Here is a 21,929-nt window from a genome sequence, read left to right as displayed (position 1 = left end):
GTGTTGTGGGTGTGAATCCTCATTTTTGTGTGCATACCGTTTCGTGTGCTATGTGGCGCTTGCGTCTGACTCCTTTGTTTGTGGTGTGCTAGGGGCGCGTTGCCTCATTTCTTATTTCTGTTAGTGGAGGGGTGCTTTGTCTGTCGTGGGTCTGAATCCTCTTTTTTGTGTGTGTCCTGTTTCGTGTGGTATGGGCTTCATGTGGCGCTTTGTTGCCTGGGTCTGTTGCTATGGGCGCGGCGCATCATTTCTCATATTCCGGTGCTTGGAGGGGGGCTTTGTGTCGCGCCTGTGCACTACGTCTTTTGCGTCCACGGCCCATGTCCCTGCGTCCATCCGGTTTACCATTCTCGTTTAGTAATATGGATGAGAAACACAATGCACATGTGTATGTTATATGCAATCTGGTATAGGATTCATAAAAACAATGCTTATGATACACCATTTATTACAATGTCAGAGACAGAGCAACTGGACGGTCACACAGATATATAGACATATAGATAATTATCCTTTTATTAAGGGTGAAAGTTCAAATAAGTATATATTCAAATGTATGATAAAAATTGTAGTGTATTTATGTGCCTTTTTATGCAGTTTTTAATATCTTTACTTTTTTGCTTGTGATGTGTCTGCAAGGTATGAAGTATTTATGACAGACACAGCCATCCAATAAAAGTGACAGCTGAAAATACAGCCCTTCACATAAAGGGGATTTGTGGTGCATAGCAAGTGACATTATTAAAGAGAAACATGGAACTGTGTTACCTCACATGCCTGTAATACATGTATGAAACTCATGGGAAATCTCTCATAATTGCTTAAGCACATTAAATTCACTCATTATTTTATTTTTCCTCCATTATTTAATTTTCCTTCCCACTATGTCAAGTCAAGTCAAATTGGGGTGCATGCACTGGTACAGTGAGTTGCCACACCCACTACACAATGAAACAACTCGGGATCCCAGTTTGCAACCCCCCAGGCAGACATGCGGTCCAGTCCCACCCTCCAGAAATGACCCTCTATCTGCCACAGCCAGGTGTTACGTGGGCGTCCCCTTGGCCCAGTCCAGCCACTTTGGCCCCCAGCAATGAGGATCTTACGAGCCGGATCACCCTCTGAGAAACTCAAGGGATTGGGACTGAACAGCTGTGTAGCCGTAAGAAAACCATTAATCAGTGAGGCAAACCGGAAAAAAAGGCTTCAATTTGCTATGGAGCATAAAGATTGGACTCTGGAGCAATGGAAGAAGGTCATGTGGTCTGATGAGTCCAGATTTACCCTGTTCCAGAGTGATGGGCGCATCAGGGTAAGAAGAGAGGCAGATGAAGTGATGCACCCATCATGCCTAGTGCCTACTGTACAAGCCTGTGGGTGCAGTGCTATGATCTGGGGTTGCTGCAGTTGGTCAGGTCTAGGTTCAGCAACAGTATGTGCTCCAAGAATGAGGTCAGCTAACTACCTGAATATACTGAATGACCAAGTTATTCCATCAATGGATTTTTTCTTCTCTGATGGCACGGGCATATTCCAAGATGACAATGCCAGGATTCATCGGGCTCAAATTGTGAAAGAGTGGTTCAGGGAGCATGAGACATCATTTTCACACATGGATTGGCCACCACAGAGTCCAGACCTTAACCCCATTTAGAATCTTTGGGATGTGCTGGAGAAGGCTTTGTGCAGCGGTCAGACTCTACCATCATCAATGCAAGATCTTGGTGAAAAATTAATTCAACACTGGATGGAACTAAATTTTGCGACATTGCAGAAGCTTATCGAAACAATGCCACAGCGAATGCGTGCCGTAATCAAAGCTAAAGGCGGTCCAACGAAATATTAGAGTGTGTGACCTTTTTTTTTGGTGGCGACTTTTTTTTTGGCCAGGCAGTGTATTATAGCTCTCTGAATAATTAAAATACTGAGATGTATACTTGATATCATTTTCATGATGATAGGAGTTAAAGCATGTTATTAAACATGGGAACACAGTGGCGCAGTGATTGTGCGTGACCTTTGATGAAATAATTTATTGTAGCAGTCTTTCAAACGTACTAACCCCCAATTCCTGTCCTTACTTTTCTTTCTCCAAATACCCAATTGCCACACAATCAGCTCTGTAATAGACGTGAAGCCATTTGTAAGCTTAGATTCTTCAATACTTTTAAGGAACATTGAAATATTTTCGTAGGACATGTTTAATTATTCTATCCTTCCAGTGTCACGCCAGTCCCAGCAAGCATACAGCACAAGGCAGGAACAATCCATGAATGGAGCGCCAGATCTTTACTAGCGCAGCACCATCGTGTCCTCACATATTTAATTATTAACAATGTAGATTATTTAAATGAAGTTAAAGTTTTATCTGTATAATATAATAAACATATTTTTCTGAATTTCATCTTAAAAATGATATCACCATCATATATTAATACACGCCTAATAAAGTGGCTCAGGTGGTGCAGTATTATAACTGTATCGCAAGTTTACACTGAGGTAATTGTACTTTTAAGTACAAACAGTCCTACAAGGAGTGCTTGATGGACTGATTGAGTGCGTTTATAGTTCTTGGGATGAAACTGTTTCTGAACCGCGAGGTCCGTACAGGAAAGGCTCTGAAGCGTTTGCCGTATGAGAGCAGTTCAATAGACAGCATGGCTGAGGCAGCGTGTGCTTGATGCTGTATACCGGTGATTCTCTTTCCGATCAGCTGCTGCTGTGATTCACACTCAGATACAGTGATATAAATACTCCGAGTGGTGCAGTGAGAGTAATATGGAAAAAGATGATCCGCTGTGGCAACCCCTAACGGGAGCAGTTGAAAAAAGAAAAAGTAAGTGCAGTGAGAGTAACAACGCTAAAGCACCTATGGTATTTGGAATAGTTTGGCCATTCCATGGACCATTATATTTTTACAGGTTAATTAATAATTCTTTGCATTTAAATAGCGCTTTTCTCACTACTCAAAGTGCTCAGCAATTGCAGGTTAAGGGCCTTGCTCAAGGGCCCAAAAGATCAGAGTCCCTTTTTGGCATTTACGGGATTCGAACCGGCAACCTTCTGATTGCCACTGCAGATCGCTAGACTCAAGATGCATTAAACTAATAAACAATTTACAGTTAATTTCATTGTATTTATAAAGCCACATCAGGGATGTGGATCTAAAAAGGAAAGGAAACCACACAGGAACAGTAGCACTGATTTGACGCTGGGTGCCACCAGTCTGCAAAACCGAGCGCAGAACTTGCGTACGCCAGAGTTGGAGCTACCGTGGAAATGTGCGTGGCTTTACGCCAAGTTTAGGTTTTATACATCACGATTTGAACGTGGAAACAGGCTTATGCAACATCTTTGTGTGTATGCACCATTTATACATGAGGCCCCAGGACTCTAAAGACTTGGACCTTCATCCTTTTACACTAAGTGGCTGTTTAATCCACAAGTCTCTGCTAATTTCTCTTTTATATAAATCAAGGTACTATGAATCTACTCACGTTTTGCAATGTAAGTACGAAATTTATTGTAAAGATCTTTAAGTATTTCCTCCTCATTGTAATGTCTTACTTAGCAAATTCTTTTAGTCAGACCTGTGAATTCTGTAACACGGGACACTGGCTGAGTGCTGCAGGCAGGAGCCACTGGTCTTGGAACTGACTTACAGGATTAAATAAAATGGGATGATTTTTCCCCCTTTACAGATGCATGAGAAATATAACACATGTAACCTTAATGCTTTCTTTCATTTTGACTTTGTTTTAGGAATTCTTTGTCATTTTTTATCAAACCTGCAGCCTCCTAAAAATGTGTGTTGGGTGAGGTAGCTAAGTGTGCTATGCTAACCCTGAAAATGTTCTTTAATGTGGTTATTTTAAAGCCATTAAAATAATAAAACAAAATCAGAAACAGGGCAGGGATTTTCAATTAAGATTAATGAGAAAGGCATCTAGCTTTTATTTGCTATGATGGATGCTTAACAGTTTTTGCAGAAAGCCATGGTAAATCATGATCTCAGGAGAGAACTGGAGCAGGAGTAGGAGCAGAACAGTTTAAGCATGTTGGAAAAAATGTTAAGTATACCCATTGTTTAAAAAGTAGAGCAATGGAACAGAAAAATGAAGATACAAGATAATACTTCAAAAATATGGAATGACCAGCCGTGGAATTGTTATGTACTGCATAGCGAGAACCACAATGCCATAATGGTCCTTCTTTTTCAATCAGATGTCAGCTTTTACCTTTGAATAAGATTTTTTTCAGATACATTTGGATTTTATTTGAACAGTGATATTCGATCTGAAAGCCCTAGTTTGAGCTGTGGTAAAATATTAACAGCTTTTCAGTTTAAGCAAATGGGGATTAAGGGGTGACATGACAGAAGTGATGAAATTATTAAGTGAGTACAGTGAATTGTGCTGTTCATTTAAAATGAACTTTCCAACAACAACACAGGTTATGGGTAAATTTCCCACAAAGGTTTTTCTTTACACATGAACTATAGAGAAATGGAATAAATTACCAAGTACTATGGTAGACAGCAGTGTTTTGGGGACTTTCAGAACTCAACCTGATGCCATTTAAAATAACTATAGTGAATATGATTGATAGTTTGTTAGACTGAATGGTATGTTCTAATGTTCTATCACTCTGCCATTCCTGCTGTACTAATTAATATAAAAATATGAGCAGCACAAATGGAACCAAGAGAATTTGCTCAGATGCCTAGAAGAACTTTGTTCTTAACTTTTGCCATGAAGACTGTTGTGTTAATTTGGATCACTTTCTTGTTAGTGTGACAGCTGAAAATAACAAGAGAAGAACTTGAGCCTCAGAGTAAAACCAGGATTCCAGTAGAAGTGATATTGGTGGATTTTCTGATACTAAAAACATACAATTGAAAATTACATACTTCACACAAATGTGATTTACAGTGAGTTACAAAAGAGACTGGATTTCTAAGACTTTGGGACTCCCCAACAAGTGAACATTTCTGACTGTAAAACAATGCAGATTTTATCTGTTATAACATTAGTCAAAGCAAAACGTTGAACCTATCTGGGAAAATAGTCCTCTAGTACTGGCAGAAATGTCTTACTAATGTAGAGCTCATAGGAAAAGGCCCCATTAGGTCTTAGTCCCACAGTCCAAAGACATGCAGGTTAGGTGCATTGGCGATTCTAAATTGTCCATAGTGTGTGCTTGGTGTGTGTGTGTGTGTCCTGCGGTGGGCTAGCGCCCTGCCCAGGGTTTGTATCCTGCCTACCACCCTGTGTTGACTGGGATTGGCTCCAGAAGACCCCGTGACCCTGTAGTTAGGATATAGCGGGATGGATGGATATTTTTGAATACTGTACACCTATCAAAATTAACAGTGTGCTGTGGAAAAAATAAGTGAATCTAGGATTTTACAATTTGTCAAACTTTGTTTGGCAGCAATAACTTCTCTAACAAGTGCTTCCAATATCTGCGGATCAAACCTGCACAAACATTCTTCCTTACAGAACGGCTTCAGCTCAGTCATTTTCTTAGATATCTGGTATGACTCTCTGTGTACTGGATTAGGTAGCTTTATCAAGTCACAGAAATGAGGCTTCTATGAAGACTCCAAAAATAGTTCTAATCTAATGCAACAAAATCCGATGTGTGAAAATATGGTTTGGGGGCTCAAAACTTTTTCAGGGGATCTTTATTGGATTCATGTCTGTTTTCTTGACTATCATTTCAGACAAATTTTCACACTAAGATTGTTGAAATAATTTGATCAAGTAGTTTAAGAGGACTCTTCCAGTTGTAGAGGCTTTCACAACATTGTGTGAGTAGAGGTGTGTGCATGAATGGCCACTCTGATGGACTTGTGCCTTATCCTTGACGTTTCCTGCCCGCCCCCCCCCCCCCCCCCCCCCCAATGTTTCTCCCTCGCTATGACCCTTCATTTATTATGCAGATTTGAGAATTGTATGCAAATTCCTTGACACCTTCAATTATATTTAGTCTCAAATCATTATATTGGACAATATTTAATAGTTCCCATATATTGCATGTTATTAGATAAGCATTTTTCATTTAATTTTTTCTTTTTTTTCTTTTAGAATTGTAACCCAAACACTCCAAAAAATAAGAAAAACTGCTTAATGCTGCTCCCTGTTTTCTGCTAGTCATGACTGTTGTCTGCTGATATACAGGTGAAGGTATGTTTATATTTTACTTAACCTGTAATTGCTCCAGGGGCGCTGTACAATGGCTGACCCTGTGCTCTGATCCCAAGGGGTATGCGAAAACTACCAAATTCCTAATACAAGAAATTGTATAAGGCGAAATAAAGAACAAAAAAAAGAACATGCATTTACTTTTGAGGCAAGAGGGGATCAGATTATTACCAAAAGGTATCCAATTCACATCTGGCAACAACTTGCAAGTAGGACTTATATGTTGCCACTCATCAGTCACTGGACCTGTTATCTTAGGTGAGCCGAAGCAGATAACTACTTACAAGATTGTTTGCCAGTTGTCAGACTGATTTTATGCTGTGTCGGTAGCATGAGGTTAGGATCATTTTGACAGCAAATCAAAGTAAGTAAAGCCAGCAATTCTGGAATAAGAACAGAAACACTGTGAGAAAGTAAGCAAACACTTCAAAACTTAAGTAAACCCATCCATGTATCCATCTTTGCTTATCCAGGGCAGAGTCTTGGAGCAGCAGGAGCCTATCCCAGAAAGCATCTGCTGCAAGGCAAGAACAATCCCTGGTTTACTTAAGCAAACCCCATTTTGAAAAACTCACAGCCATTTAATACGTTAATAAAGTAATTTGCTTCAAGGTTGGATGCAGCAAAGTCTTTATGACCTCCCCTCCTGGAGTCTGCACTTATGGATCATTGAGTGTCTCATCCACTAGTTTTAATGGTACAGGAAACATTGAATGGCATCAGGATAAAATTAAAATTGCATCTGATTGTTACAGCATTACAGCTGGATGGATGTTTATAAAAATGTGGGTTATTAGTAGGACTGCTTAACTCTGAACACAGGCTTTTTTTCTGCAACCTTAACATCAAATAACAGCCATGAATTCATATTGATTCACTAAAAAATACTGGCAATATTTTTTTAAATTACAGTGAGATCCCTACATATGAACCTTAAATAAGTGAAAAAATTAAAATTGTACCATAACGTCATATTTCCCCTAAGTTAGTTCACGTATCTGCCGGTAGACGGATCGCAAAACCCACGCTATTACTGCTTACATTCTCAGTCCCGTGCGTGCATCCTCTACAAGTCATTGTACTTTTGGCTGTATCTCTGTTTACGTTAAGTTAACACACTTTATTTCAAATCCAAAATGTCCAGAATTAAGCATAAAAGCAGCGGTTATGTAGCTGATACTGATAAGAAGCGCCAGGTAATAACGATGGAAACAAAAATGAAAATAATTGAAAGAGTAGAAAGCGAATAGAGAGGCGAAAAGACAGTCGATGTCACTCATTCGTATAACACAAGCTGTTCAACCATCAGAACGATTCTAAAGGATAAGATTATGGAACATGTGAAGTCTTCTGTGCCAATGATGTCGACAATAATGTTAAAGAAGCGTGGAAAAATGATGAAGGAGATGGAGAAACTTCTGAGTGTGTGGATGCAGGATCAGTATCAGCGTCGAGAGTCACTCAGCTTAATGCTGATTCAAGAGAAGGCTAAAAGCCTTTATGAAGACTTGAAGAAACACAGCGAAGAATCAGAGGGCACATCTTTTAATACCAGCCATGGTTGGTTTCATGGGTTCAAGGCTTGAGCCAACCTTCACAATTTAAAATTAAGTGGTGAGGCAATGAGTGCGGGTGGCACAATGGGTTCGCTTCCCGGGTCCTCCCTGCGTGGAGTTTGCATGTTCTCCCCGTGTCTGCGTGGGTTTCCTCTGTGGAATAATAAAAATCTGAATCAATGTATTAAATAAAAGTTGAACAAATAATCTTGGGCTGAGGGCTTTTAACCCAGTCCAAGGGAGGGGAAGAAATTTTGGACTACGCCTCAGTGCAATGAATATTTGGGTAAACAAGTCTAAAACGCCTTGGTGATTACTATCTGTGTGCATTTGAGTGTATAAAAAATATAAGAAAATGTACAGTGCTCAGCATAAATGAGTACACCCCCTTTAAAAAGTACAAATTTAATCAGTAGCTCAATGAACAAAAGAACAATGTCCAAAATTTTCACAAGGCTGAGTTTTATTGAACACTTGTTAAACTCCATAACATGAAATTAAGGTTAATAATATAACTTAGATCACAAAATCTTCAGTTTCACTCAAATTGGTTGAAGCAAAAATGAATACACCCTGCAACAAAAACTACTACATCTAGTATTTTGTATGACCACCGTGATTCTTAAGGACAGCACCAAGTCTTTTAGGCATGGAATGAACAAGTTGGCGACATATTGCAACATCTATCTTTTTCCATTTTTCAAGAATAACCTCTTTTAGAGCCTGGATGCTGGATGGAGAGTGATGCTCAACTTGTCGCTTCAGAATTCCCCACAGGAGTTCGATTGGGTTCAGATCAGGAGACATACTTGGCCATTCAATCACCACCCTGTTCTTCTTCAGAAATGCAACAGTAGCTTTAGATGTGTGTTTTGGATCATTGTCGTGTTGGAAAAGTGCACGGCGACCAAGTGCATGGAGTGATGGCAGCATCTTCTCCTTCAGTATAGAGCAGTACATTGTTGAGTTCATGATACCATCAATGAAATGCAGCTCCCCAACACCAGCAGCACTCATGCAGCCCCACATAAGGACACTGCCACCACCATGTTTCACTGTAGGCACCATGCATTTTTCTTTGAAATCCTCACCTTTACGATGCCATACAGTTTTGAAACCATTAGTTCCAAAAACAGTGATCTTTGTCTCATCACTCCAGAGTATAGAGTCCCAGTAGTCTTCATCTTTTTCAGTATGGGCCTTAGCAAATTCTAGGCGTGCTTTTTTGTGCATGGGTTTTAGGAGAGGCTTCCTTCGTGGACGATACCCATGCATGCCATTCCTCTGCAGTGTGCACTGTATTGTGTCACGGGAAACGGTCACTCCAGTTTGGCTTTCTACTGCTTTAGCTAACTGCAGTGAACTTGCATGGCGATTTTCTTCAACCCTTCTCATCAGAAGACGCTCCTGTCGAGATGTTAACTTCCTTGGACAGCCTGGACGTCTCTGTAAGATGGTTGCACTTCCATCTGTCTTAAATTTTTGGATCACTTTTGCTACAGTATTTTGACTGATGTGTAAAGCTTTGCTGATCTTCTTGTAGCCCTCACCTTTTTTGTGTAAAGTAATGATTTCCTTTCTCAGATTTTTTGACATTTCTCTTCCATGTGGAGCCATTGCTGACAGCATGAAATGGGAAGGGCTTTTCTTTGTTAAGTAATGCCCTTTTATAGTCACCTGTCTGCTGGACACCTCTTAAATGAATCATTAGACTCACCTGTGGTTGAATGCCTGTTAATTGGACTTTTGTAGTCTTAAGTGTGGCTTTTCTCCTAAGACTATAATTGGGGTGTACTCATTTTTGCTACATGGGCTTGAATGAATTTGTTAGGATAATCACTTTTTTGTGTGTGCAAATTAACAAATCTTGTTTGCAGTCAATGGCCCACATTTGTGGGAGTATTTTGTAGTGCAGTATCTCATAGACAATATTGATACTGAAAGGAAACTAAAGGTTTTCTGACAAATGTAGTGGGGTGTACTCATTTATGCTGAGCACTGTATATGTATATTGTATTTGCAAGTATAAGAGTTCGGTGTGTTAATTATATGAAATGCATTGAGATTGTGATGAAGGAAAGTTAAGGTTATTAAGCATTAGAGCCTAAATATATAAAATAGCCACAAGATTAATAAAAGAAATAAATAAAGGGTGGATCAGCTTTTAGGGACCGCACCCTGTCCTAGTTAGCAAAAGCAGAAGTTTATTCCACTTCTAAGGAAAGGCTACTTGTAAGGTGCAAGAATGAGATAACTATGTGTACGTGTTTAAGAGGAAATAAAAAGCCGATTTGCAAAACCGCAAAGGGCCCGCTGTGACGTGGATACTGTCAGTGGCAAACTGTCAGCGTTCTGCAGCGGGTCTCTGCTCACTAAGAAAGATCAAGAAATAATAAAAGAAGTTGTTTGTTTGAATTTGTGTTTGTCTGCTGTTGTTTCGAACCTTCGACCACACCTCCCACAGTCCAAAGACATGCAGGTAAGGTGCATTGGTGATCCTAAATTGTCCAAAGTGTGTGCTTGAGGTGTGTGTGCGCGCGCCTTGCGGTGGGCTGGCACCCTGCCCGGGGTTTGTTCCTGCCTTGCGCCCTGTGTTGGCTCCAGCAGACCCCCGTGACCCTGGATGGATGGCAGTGAGTGCAGATACAGTAGCTGGCCGGGAATTTCCTGAAGTGCCTTGGGAAATTACTGATGAAGGTGAGTTTTTACCTGGGCAGATATTTAAGAGAGAAGAAGGTGAGTCTAAATTCCATCCATCCATTCTCCAACCCGCTGAATCCGAACACAGGGTCACGGGGGTCTGCCGGAGCCAATCCCAGCCAACACAGGGCACAAGGCAGGAAACAATCCTGGGCAGGGTGCCAACCCACCGCAGGACACACACAAACACACCCACACACCAAGCACACACTAGGGCCAATTTAGAATCGCCAATCCACCTAACCTGCATGTCTTTGGACTGTGGGAGGAAACCGGAGCGCCCGGAGGAAACCCACGCAGACACGGGAAGAACATGCAAACTCCACACAGGGAGGACCCGGGAATCGAACCCAGGTCCCCAGATCTCCCAACTGCGAGGCAGCAGCGCTACCCACTGCGCCACCGTGCCGCCCTGAGTCTAAATTTCTAAAAAAAAATAAAAAAAGTTTTATAGTCATCTTAAAATTATCCAGACTAGAGCTGTCTCTCTGCGGTGGGTTGGCACCCTGCCCGGGATTGGTTCCTACCCTGTGCCCTGTGTTGGCTGGGATTGGCTCCAGCAGACCCCCGTGACCCTGTGTTCGGATTCAGCGGGTTGGATAATGGATGGATGGACAGCTGTCTCTTCAGCAGTCTCAAGAAACCCCAGCCGCACCCTGCAATTCTGCTGTAACTTTACAGGTGCTCCCTTCTCAGATTAAAAGAGTAGACAGACATGCACAATTAAGGAAATAGCACACGAACACACTGGCAAGTCAGCGCCCAGTTTTAAATGTCCCAACATCAACCAGCAGGTGACAAGACGCGTTACGCAGTTCAACTGGCGGCGGACAAGTAATCCCTGCCTATGTTAACAGAGTTTCAGCACACAGAGCAGTTGGGGGTTGTCGGGGTCTCAGAAATCTCACAGTAAAATATTAACTTTTAAAATCAGCACATAAAATACAAATAACCTGTTTTCGATAAGAGTTGAAGAGAGAGAGGTGTGCTAGGTCTGCAAACGCAGGCTCTTTGCTAGCGGTAAGCGAGTCTACTGTACCGAGATCAGCTAACAATGGGAATAAAATATAACTTTCAATTGTTTGTTTTTAAACTGCATTAGAAATATATATAAAAAACACAAATATTATCTTTTAAAAGCACTTACTTACATACAAATACTGTAGCTGTACAGGTACATGTATCCTATAGGAGTTGAGGGTTGGGTGCCTAGGCCAACTTTACTGGACTTACGAATGTAGAGAAAAGCCAAGCAAAATGACACCTTTTATTGGCTAACTAAAAAGATTACAATATGCAAGCTTTCGAGGCAACTCAGGCCCCTTCAAGGGGCATATATAAATATATATGACATAAATAAACAAAAGACTTGTGTGTGTGTGTGTGTGTGTGTGTGTGTGTGTGTGTGTGGAGCAGTCATCTCTGCTCACACTCAACCACAGCCACTAGATGGCGCATGCATACACTTTTACATTTTTTCACCCATTTTTTCACCTCACTATGAAAAAACCTGTGCGCCGGCACGCAGCAACGACATTGTGCTAATGACACATGAAGAGACACAACATGCAAGTGAAACACATCAGTAACGGAGGGCATGGCTTGAAGTTTTCATTAAAATCATTGTCTATCGGGAAGTATTTTCTCAAGATAAAGATTAATGGGACTCATATACCAGCGATACGGCTAAGATATGGTATCGCCAGTGTCTTATTACAAAAGCCAGTGGGGCAGTAAGCACAGGTGGGTTCATTTCCTCTGCACTGGGCCATTTTGAAGAGTTAGCTGACACCCCTCCAAGTTCACGAATATATTAAAACTGCTAGTGAGTCTTCGGGTTGTTTTTTGTCCTGAAGACCACATGCAGCTATTATGTAATAGTCTTAAATTTGCTAAAAAATACAAATAAATCTTCAATATAAATTAAAATTTATACTGAAAAGAAAAAAAAACAGCTTAATCAAATTAGTATACAGTATCTGAAATTAAACATTTGAACACATTATATTACATTTTACATTTAGTCAGAATCGGTACATTTAAACCAACTCCAACTCCGCACTCCAGTTTAAAACACAAACAAACATCAGTTATCTTTGTGCACACGGTGTTGAAATTATCAGTGTTTAATAATGTTTGCAACAAGGTTATGATTTGAGTCTAAAAAAATGTAATTATAAACAAATACCTGGAAATTGACTTCAAGAAGCCCCAACTAGACCGGGTCTCAAAACCTGACATTGTTCATAGAGTTGTGTATTTTATGTACAACTCTGTAGCACCACAGATGCAGTATCTGGTCTGTTCAGTTTGATCTGTAACCCGTTATAAAGCTCGCCAGGACGCACCTGTTTCACTGTTCTGCTCTCACTATTACAATGTAATAGATATTCAGACAGATAAACTCCTCATTTTATCAATATAACGACTTGGAGACTGGCTTGACAAGAGGTTTACAAATCTCCAGTTTATTACAGTAACAAAGAGCAGGTGTGAAACTACAAAGTAATAAAACATAGTGTTCAGTACACAAATAAGAAAATAGTTAGGTAACAGCTTTTAAACTATAAGCAGCAATACACAACAGTAAAATGTTTGCATGTATAAATTTACCACCTATGGTACCAAAGGCTTAAACAAGAAGTCTGACTATAAGGCTGCTCAGGAAAGACAAATATCATGAAGCAACCATATTTTGAACATGACAACAGTTAACAAAACTGACGATGATTAATACTTAAACATTTTGCTCATCTTTACAACCACGACACTCCACAGCTGATATCAATGATATCACCTTTAATAACTATAATGAAATGAGATTAACAAGTTCAGAAATAGGCCTGTTGAAAAGTTTTCACTTCCTTTGCAAATTTTAAGCTCTCCTTTAGAAACCCCACAGTCCTCACTAACAGACACTCAAGATACCAGCCCAAGAGGCCAGTCATTCCTTTTAGACTGACAATTGTGCACTAGAACCACATCTTCAGATTTTATGTTTGACTTTCCAGATTGTCATTTCCTGCATGGCTGCAGAGTGGAGAGATACTGGTCCCTCCATTTGTCCCAAAACGCATTAGCCAAACATTGCACTTGTCTCCAATGGAGCTTAAACAAGTCTTTTGTTGGGAAATTAAGGCATTTTGTAAATAAGCAGGATTCTGAGAAATTTATTTCTTGTAGGATTGACTACTGCAATGCTGTGTTCACTGGATGTTCAAATTGTTCTTTATACAGCCTCCGGTTAATCCAAAATGCTGATGCAAGAAGTATTACAAGAATAAGAAAATACAAACACATAACTCCAGTTCTTAAATCCTTACACTGGCTCCCAGTTAAGTTTAGGGCAGATTTCAAAATCCTCCTTTTAACATATAAACTCTTAAATGGCCAAGGTCTGGCTTACTTATCTGAACTTATTATGACTTACAAACCAGAGCGTACATTAAGATCTCAGGATGCCAGTCTGCTTATGATTCTAAGGATTAATAAAATAACAATGGGAGGTCGAGATTTTAGTTATAGGGCCCTTAAACTGTGGAATGGTCTGCCTGCTATTATAAGAGATGCCGCTTCGGTCTCGGCTTTAAAATCCCAGCTGAAGACTCACTACTTCAGTTTAGCACACCCTGACTAGAGCTGCTGATTAACTGTACAGACTGCATCTCTGTTGTTAGTCATTAGCACTAAAACAAAAGTAACATGATACTTATAATTTGTTACTAACCCTCACCTATTCTGTTTCTCTTCTCGGTACTCAAATGTGGCACTTGGTGCCACCACCCACCTACCAAGTTGTTTTGCCGGCCTAAGGTAAAGTCATCCCTGATGGAGGATCACAGGAATCATCGGGCAGAGGGGTCCTTTCTTCAGATTTGCTGACTCAGCTGTGGAATAGCCAGTAGGGGGAGGCAGCTTGATGGCCGAGGTCTCCAGGACTCTGAACAAATCCAAATCCTATCATGTGATATCACCTACTGTTGAATTCTGCTCTGTACTTGTAATATTTCTATTGCACTATTATATTGTATTGTCGATTACTTGTGTTCTGTTCTGTGTATTGTATTGAATTTAGCCCCTTTTTTGACACCCACTGCACCCCCAACCTACCTGGAAAGAGGTCTCTCTTTCAACTGCCTTTCCCAAGGTTTCTTTCATTTTATTCCCTACAAGATTTTGTTTGGGAGTTTTTCCCATCGATGAAAGGGTCAACTTTTCTTAGTGCACTGCCATTCCCTAGACACTGCAACTCCTTATCATACATCTCTTTTGCTGCACAGTGCAGATGATAATATCCCCAGACTGTTTAAGTTCTTCTGCTCTGTGTGCTCTCTTACAGTAATGCCAGCCCTTACAGCTACCCTTACCTACAGCAGATGCTTTGAAGAGCTGAACTATGTGAGGCAGGTTAAGCCTCTGCCAGCACAGTCTAAGATTTTCCAAGTTGATAATCTTTCAAAACAATGTGACCCACAAGATTGGGTTGCAGCAGTGCTACTGAATACTGATACCTCTGAGTGGATTTCTCTACCAGAGCCAGGGTCAACTAGCTCAAATGTTTCATGCCCTGCAGTGTACTGCTTCACCTTTCCTAACAAAACAGATACAGTAAGCCAAATGGTGTCCTTCAAATAACTAGCTAATATTATTCTTATGGCCTGTTCTGCTGGGTTTAAGTCCGTAGGTACGCAATACCACTGCTTTGGATGTGTGGATGTCTGAATTCATAAAACCGCGCCATTGACAATAATGTTGAATCTCCTTGTCTCATTGTGAAGGTAGCCTAACAGTACCTTGCTGTCTGTGTAAAATTCAGTCTCTTCAAGTACATCTTTTTCTGATGAAATGAGCTCTACCACTAACACTGCAGCACAGAACTCTAGTCTTGGTATGGTGAGTTCAGGGTGTGGAGCCAGCTTTGCTTTCCCATAACAAACCCAATGTTGCATCGTCCTTTAAGGTTTATGGTTTTAATGTAGGCGACAGCAGCTATTGAATTAACAGAGGCATCAGAGAAGACACAGAGTTTCCTAGTAAACTTTATGTACTGTACTATGACCCATCCTAGGTCCAGTTTCTGGTCATAAGGAGAATTGTGTGAGTCATTTATTTGTTTCCTATCTTTATGGACCCTTATAATGTCTTTCCCAAGGAGCAGTAGTAAATGAGCCTGCAGATAAAGTTCAGGGATCTGGAAAGGTAGAAGTCTTAAATGCACATGACGATGAATGGCTACCTCTGGTGTGTGAAGTTCTGATCTATAGTCAGGAATCTGGCTGCATTTGATCAATGTTGGCAGTGGTATGCATAGCTGTCCATCAAGCGACTCAGTCCGATAACCAGATTCTTCTCCCTTTATCTGTCTTCACTATTCTGCACAGGTTTTATGATTGTAAGGAGTACCGGACCCTTTATTTTAAAAAGGCTGAAAAATGCTGGGCTTGCTAGGAACTTATTACTTTGCTCATCAAGGATAGCACAAAGTCTTATCACTTCATTTGGGTGACCTACATTGCATCTGCCTTTTGCACCCTCTCTACAAAGATCAGTGCACTGGGTATCTACCTCTGGTGGGGGTGCAGTGTTTGGGTTCCTTGCTGCCATGCCCTCTGATCTGATTTCCATCCTGTGTGGTCTATGGTTCTGGACCAGGGTGCAAAACTGCATTATGACTGTCACTGTTGCACTCTGAGAATTTCAAACTGACCTTACAGTTCTTTACAAGATGGGATATTGAAGAGCAACACTTAAAACATACATTACTGATTCTGAGAAAGGCCATGAGGTCTTCCAATGACTTCTCCCTAAAGGCACAGAAATTCTGAAATGGATGAGGTTTCCTGTGCGTAAAGGGCATTGCCTGCTTGGGTCCTTTATTTTAGACATTTCAGCTTCATCTGCAGAACAAGAAGTGGAGGCTTTGCATTGTGATTCTGAGGAGGATATATTTGTTTGGAGGACTGCTATGGCTGTGTTCAGGTAAGTGTGTGAGGTAGAAGACTTCTCCGGTTTGGTACAAGCATTATTGAGACACTCCAAAAATGAAGCTTGGATCGTTCTTAGCCTTTGCTTGCTGACAAATAACATCCATGAAAAAGGAAAATAGGGAGAAGGAGACTCTGTATTGCTGCTGTCACACGTGCAATTAAGAGGAAGGTGAATGGACCAAGTGGACGTAATTACCCGCCAGGCCAGGGGGTGGTGGGGTGCGCTAAACCTACTTCTGTTGTCTCTGCAGGCCAAATACGGGAAAACCTGCCTGATTCAACATCGATAACACCACTTCCGGTTTCGGAGGCCAGGCCGATGTCACTTCCGGTTCCAGCACCCAGAACAACACCACTTCTGGTTCCAATCCTAGATGACATCACTTCTGGTTTTGGCTTTTAAAGCTGCCATCTTTTCACTACTCAGGCAGTTCAGTTTTGGAACTCAAACAGAGCACTTCACTGCTTCATTCAATACCCTTTTGCAGCCAGGGACAATATAAGGGTGGCTGCCCCAAATCTTACTCGTGTGTTGAGACCGATTCTTTCACACTGTTTATACTTGAATCCTCTTGCTGTCCATTTCTCTTGTAGGTTGTACATCAGTTTTTGCACAACTGAGCTGACACCAAATGCAGTGTCTAGAAATATAAGACCCTGCAAATCTCCTTCATCCTTGGTAACCTGGAGTTCCATCAACGTATCACCTAACTCTCTAAGCTTCTGGTAATTTTTGATGAATAATTTTGGGAAGTCATTGATTCATTGGAAGAGTGCATTTTTGATCGTCTCTGGCAAGCTGTAACATTTCTCAAGCCTTGCCCTTACCATTCTCAGTCCCCTGTCTCAGTGATTTATGTTTATAATTCTTGTGCGTTTTTCATGCTGTGCTGATTCACTTCTGAGACACTTGACTAAAGAGTCCACATCTTCATTGGCTGACAGGTCTAAGTCTCTAACTGCATTCTGGAATAAAGATTGCCAGGCTCAATAGCTTTCAGGATGATCATCAGATTTTGTGAGACCCTTACTGACAAGCTTGCAATGAGCAAAGAATTTAGCAAAGTCTGAAGGAGTTTTATGAACATGTAAGTGAATGGCAGGGGTGCTACTGTATGCTGGTGTATAGATATATCTGTTGGATGTCACCCCCAAAGCACACCTCCATCACACCTTTCACAGTGTATGTGAATGGAGCTTCCCCCATATTGTAGCCTGAATATTTCGCATCTGCTGTATGAAGGGGTTACTGTATGCAATTCTGCTTTGAGCAGTGTCTTCTTTTCTTAAAAAATAAGACTAGGTGTGTACTGGCCGATTCAATGGTGAAGATATGTTTTACATTTAAAATTAACTGAGAGTTACAGTGCAGGTCACTGTGTTCAAAAACGTACTCTGAGGTATGTTGGGCAGTGTTGTGAAGACTGAGCTCCGCATCAAGTGGTAAATTAAGTATTCTATTTTCATGTTTTGCCTCCATATTTGTACGTTCAGTCTCAGTAATGACCACTGCTTCCAGCGCTTCAGCTTTGGCCACAACTGCATCCGCTTCTCTTTCTCTCTCTCTAGTTTTTCCAAAGTGGCCTCTATATGCACTGTCTGTTTGTATCTGCATTTCTTCATTACCAAACACCTCTCGAACCTATGCTGCTTCAGCTGTTGTGCTCGCTGTGGTGGCCACCGCATTGCTATATAACTTGCTTGAACGTTTGAGGAGCATGACACAGGGGACCTGGGGGGTATTTTTCGTACGTGGATTACTCGCTTAGCCGGATGTAATCGTTGACGATTTGGCCTGATCCTGGATCTGTCGGTTTTTTGAAACTCTTTCTGGAAGTGTCGTCATAGCAACACATCCAAATCCGCAAACCTACTCAGAGCAGGTTTGTTCTACGTAAACAAGGATTAGTTTACACACGTGATCAGTGACGGTGCATGGAAGTCATCCAGTCATGGCTTCGCCGTTCATGAATGAGCGACCAATTGATATTGGTGCGCAAATTATACGAAGAGAATTTCATATAGAGAGGGTTTTGCGTGATCGGCAAGATCCTTTATTGCTCCTGGAGGAAATTCTGCACGAAAGATACCGCTTTAGCCGAGGGGGAATATTGTACCTCAAAGATTTATTATCTCCGTATATTCAAAGTCGAACTCGCCGAAGTCGGGCTCTCACAACCACACAGACAGTATGCATTGCTTTGAGGTTTCTTGCAAGCGGCACTTTTTTATATACTGTAGGCGATGCGGAACATCTATCGAAAAGTGCAGTTTGCCAGGCAATTCGTAAAGTCTGTTTGGTTCTGAAATATTTCCTTCGGGTTTTCATTGTGTTTCCTGGACACCTGCATGTGCAGACAAAAGAGGCATTTCATGCCATTGAAGGTATTCCATAAAGAATCTCACAATCAGCTTAACATTCTCATTACCCAGGGTTTCCAAATGTGATTGGGGCACATGGGACTGATCAGAGTGGAGTTTGATCAAACATTATTTGGAAAATGTACCTCTCCACCTGATGAATAATCAGACACAGTGTCTTCATCAAATATTTGACCTTCGTCAATATCTCGTTGGTCAGACACAGGTTCTAGGGATATGACATTCCCTGCAAATGACCCAACAAAAAAGAGGGCTATATGGAACATACCTATGGCACACATGGAGGACAAATATATGCAATGACCATCCTTTACCTGAAATGAAGTGACCACTGCATCCCGCCACTGGCTCTGAGGAGGAGCTTCCCCGTGGAATGCCCTCAGAAACAGGGTGATGGGCATTTTGCTGGAGAGCCAACTCTTCTGCAGGGGTTAGGTCTGGACCGTGTGGACCTCCAGCTGTTTTTTGCTTGTCTGCCTTCTTATTAGCTTTAAAATTAATGTTCTTTACATTATATATGATTCTTTATGTCATCAATTCTTTAAATAGTTATACCAATATTTACCAGTTTGAAGTATATTCTTGTACTTCACTTTAACCTGTTCCTGTGTTCTCCTTGTACTCGCGTTTGATCTGGAATTATGACATATTAAATAATAATTAATCTGACACATAGGAAATGAAACGCTGCATTCAGTAAGTGCAATGCACATACATTTCATTTGTCTGCCAGTTTTTCCCAGCTGTCTTTTCTGGTTTGGGCTGCTTTTGCAGTCTTACCCCTTGTGCATATTAAATCTTGAAATTCTTCATGTCCTTCGAATGAAAGGTCTTGCTCCGCGTGTGTGAAAAAAAAAATGCGCCCGTTCTTTCGTCATTTTGTTGCAGCCTATCAAAGACTTGCAGATCATGTTTTCTAGACTCAATATATATGGGCTTTTCACTCAGCGCGGGCGCGCGCATTCATTTCGGATGATTAGATCCAGCTCGACTAATCTAATACACAGCTGTGTTTGAAAAACCGACTTATCTGGATGAGTTTCACTGGCATTAACTCATCCAAGATGAGGCACCTGATCTCGGATGGTTTAAGCGACGTACGGAAAATACCCCCCTGGTCTCAAAAACAGACAGCTGTTTCTTTGACATTGTTTAGACAGCTCGCGTGTGTATTTTCTGTACAACTTTGTACCAACAGATGCAGTATGTGATCCATCTGTAACCTGTTATAAAGCCTGCCAGGCAGCACTTGTTTCACTGTTCTGTTTTCACTATTACGATGTAATTGATATTCTGACAGATAAACTCCTCCTTTTACCAATATAATGACTTGGAGACTGGTTTGACACAAGGTGTTCTAATTTCCAGTTTATTAACAAAGAGAAGGTGTGAAACTACAAAGGAAAGAAACATAGAATTCAGTGCACAAATAAAAAAATAGTTTGGCAAATGCTTTTAAACTATAAGCAGCAATATATAACAGTAACAATTTTTACATACTGTACATAAACTTACTGATAGATAGATAGATAGATAGATAGATAGATAGATAGATAGATAGATAGATAGATAGATAGATAGATAGATAGATACTTTATTAATCCCAAGGGGAAATTCACATACTCCAGCAGCAGCATACTGATAAAAAACAATATTAAAGAGTGATAAAAATACAGGTATAACAGACAATATCACTGTATAATGTTAACATGTTAACGATGACCCTAACCTGCATGTCTTTGGACTGTGGGAGGAAACCCATGCAGACACGGGGAGAACATGCAAACTCCACGCAGGGAGGACTCGGGAAGCGAACCCTGGTCCCTTAACTGTGAGGCAGCAGCACTACCCACTGTGCCACTGTGCTGCACATGAGAAGTTAAATTTGAAGCGTAATTCTTCATAGGATGCGAAGACATCATCTCTGTAGATGTCTCTAAGTGTTTAAATCTAAGTGTCTTAAAGTGCTTCCTACATTGGTTCCATTTTCTGAAAGAATGAAGGGCAATTGGATTATCAGTGTATTGACAATAATTTGTTTTAACTGGGGCACAGAGCAGGGAATATAAAGAAGTACTTCAAGATTTTATTTCAATCACAGACAAGGCTTGTATATATTCAGAGATTTGTGTCGATGTCCAGGAGCCTCATGTATAAACAGTGCGTACGCACAAAAATGTTACATACGCCCATTTCCTCGCACACTTTGCCATGTATAAAAAGTAAACTTGGCATAAAGCCACAAACATTTTCAAGTAGCCCCCTACCTTGCGCATGCACTTTTCTGCTCAATTTTGCAAACTGGCGGCACACAGTATCAAAGCAGTTCACTGTTTCTGTGTCATTTATCTTTCTTTTTTCATATTTGCAACAATGACATGGGATTTATCAAATACACTGAAATTAACTGCATATCATTCATGAATTTAATTCACTTGATTGTAATCATTCTGTAATAATATAATGGTGCCTGGAATGGCTAAAGTATTCCAACTACCGTGGCTGCTTTAGCGTTGTTAGAAGACATCGCAAATGGAAGAATTAGAAGTGAGCATGTATTTATAAATGATGATGATGATGACTGGCTTCTAAGTCCATTTTGATTTCCTAGAGCTATTCTCTCGGAGCTGTGTACTGATCTGGTGCCGGCTTTACAAAGGCAGACTTTGAGGAATTGTGCTCTACCTGCTCCTTTGCAAGTTCTGTGCACTCTTGGGTTTTTAACCACAGGAGCTTTTCAATGTGAACTTGCTGACTCATCAGGTATTTCACAAACATCACTGAGCTGCTCAATGCTAGCTGCATAGGATGGTACTATCCGCTTGTCATCCAAATAGATAAGATTCTCTTACACCATGGTTGAACTGTGAAACATCAAAGCGCAATTTGCAGCAATCCGGTTTTCCAAATGTAATTAAAGCGGTCAGCTGCGCACACATTGCAATTACAACAGCGCTGGACAAGTTACATCAACGAGGGATGAATCACCAAAAGAATGAGCTGGCATTACATCATATAGAGCAGGAGAACCTATAAAAACGACAGCACCATACAGTCACAGGTGGTTTTTCCAACTAATACTGCAAAAGGCTAGCAGT

The 21,929-nt window shown here is 40.8% G+C and overlaps 1 protein-coding gene across 2 annotated transcripts in view; it reads right to left on the bottom strand.

Annotated features, from left to right (window-relative positions):
* LOC114643433 (butyrophilin subfamily 1 member A1-like) overlaps nucleotides 1–21,929 on the bottom strand; it is a 152,228-nt gene that overhangs the window by 25,291 nt on the left and 105,008 nt on the right. The gene's annotated exons all lie outside the window — the stretch shown is intronic.

Source organism: Erpetoichthys calabaricus, chromosome 2, assembly GCF_900747795.2.
Source record: "Erpetoichthys calabaricus chromosome 2, fErpCal1.3, whole genome shotgun sequence".
Classification (NCBI taxonomy): domain Eukaryota; kingdom Metazoa; phylum Chordata; class Cladistia; order Polypteriformes; family Polypteridae; genus Erpetoichthys; species Erpetoichthys calabaricus.
Note: the sequence above shows the minus strand (reverse complement) of the source record. Positions and strands in the feature narration are given on the sequence as shown.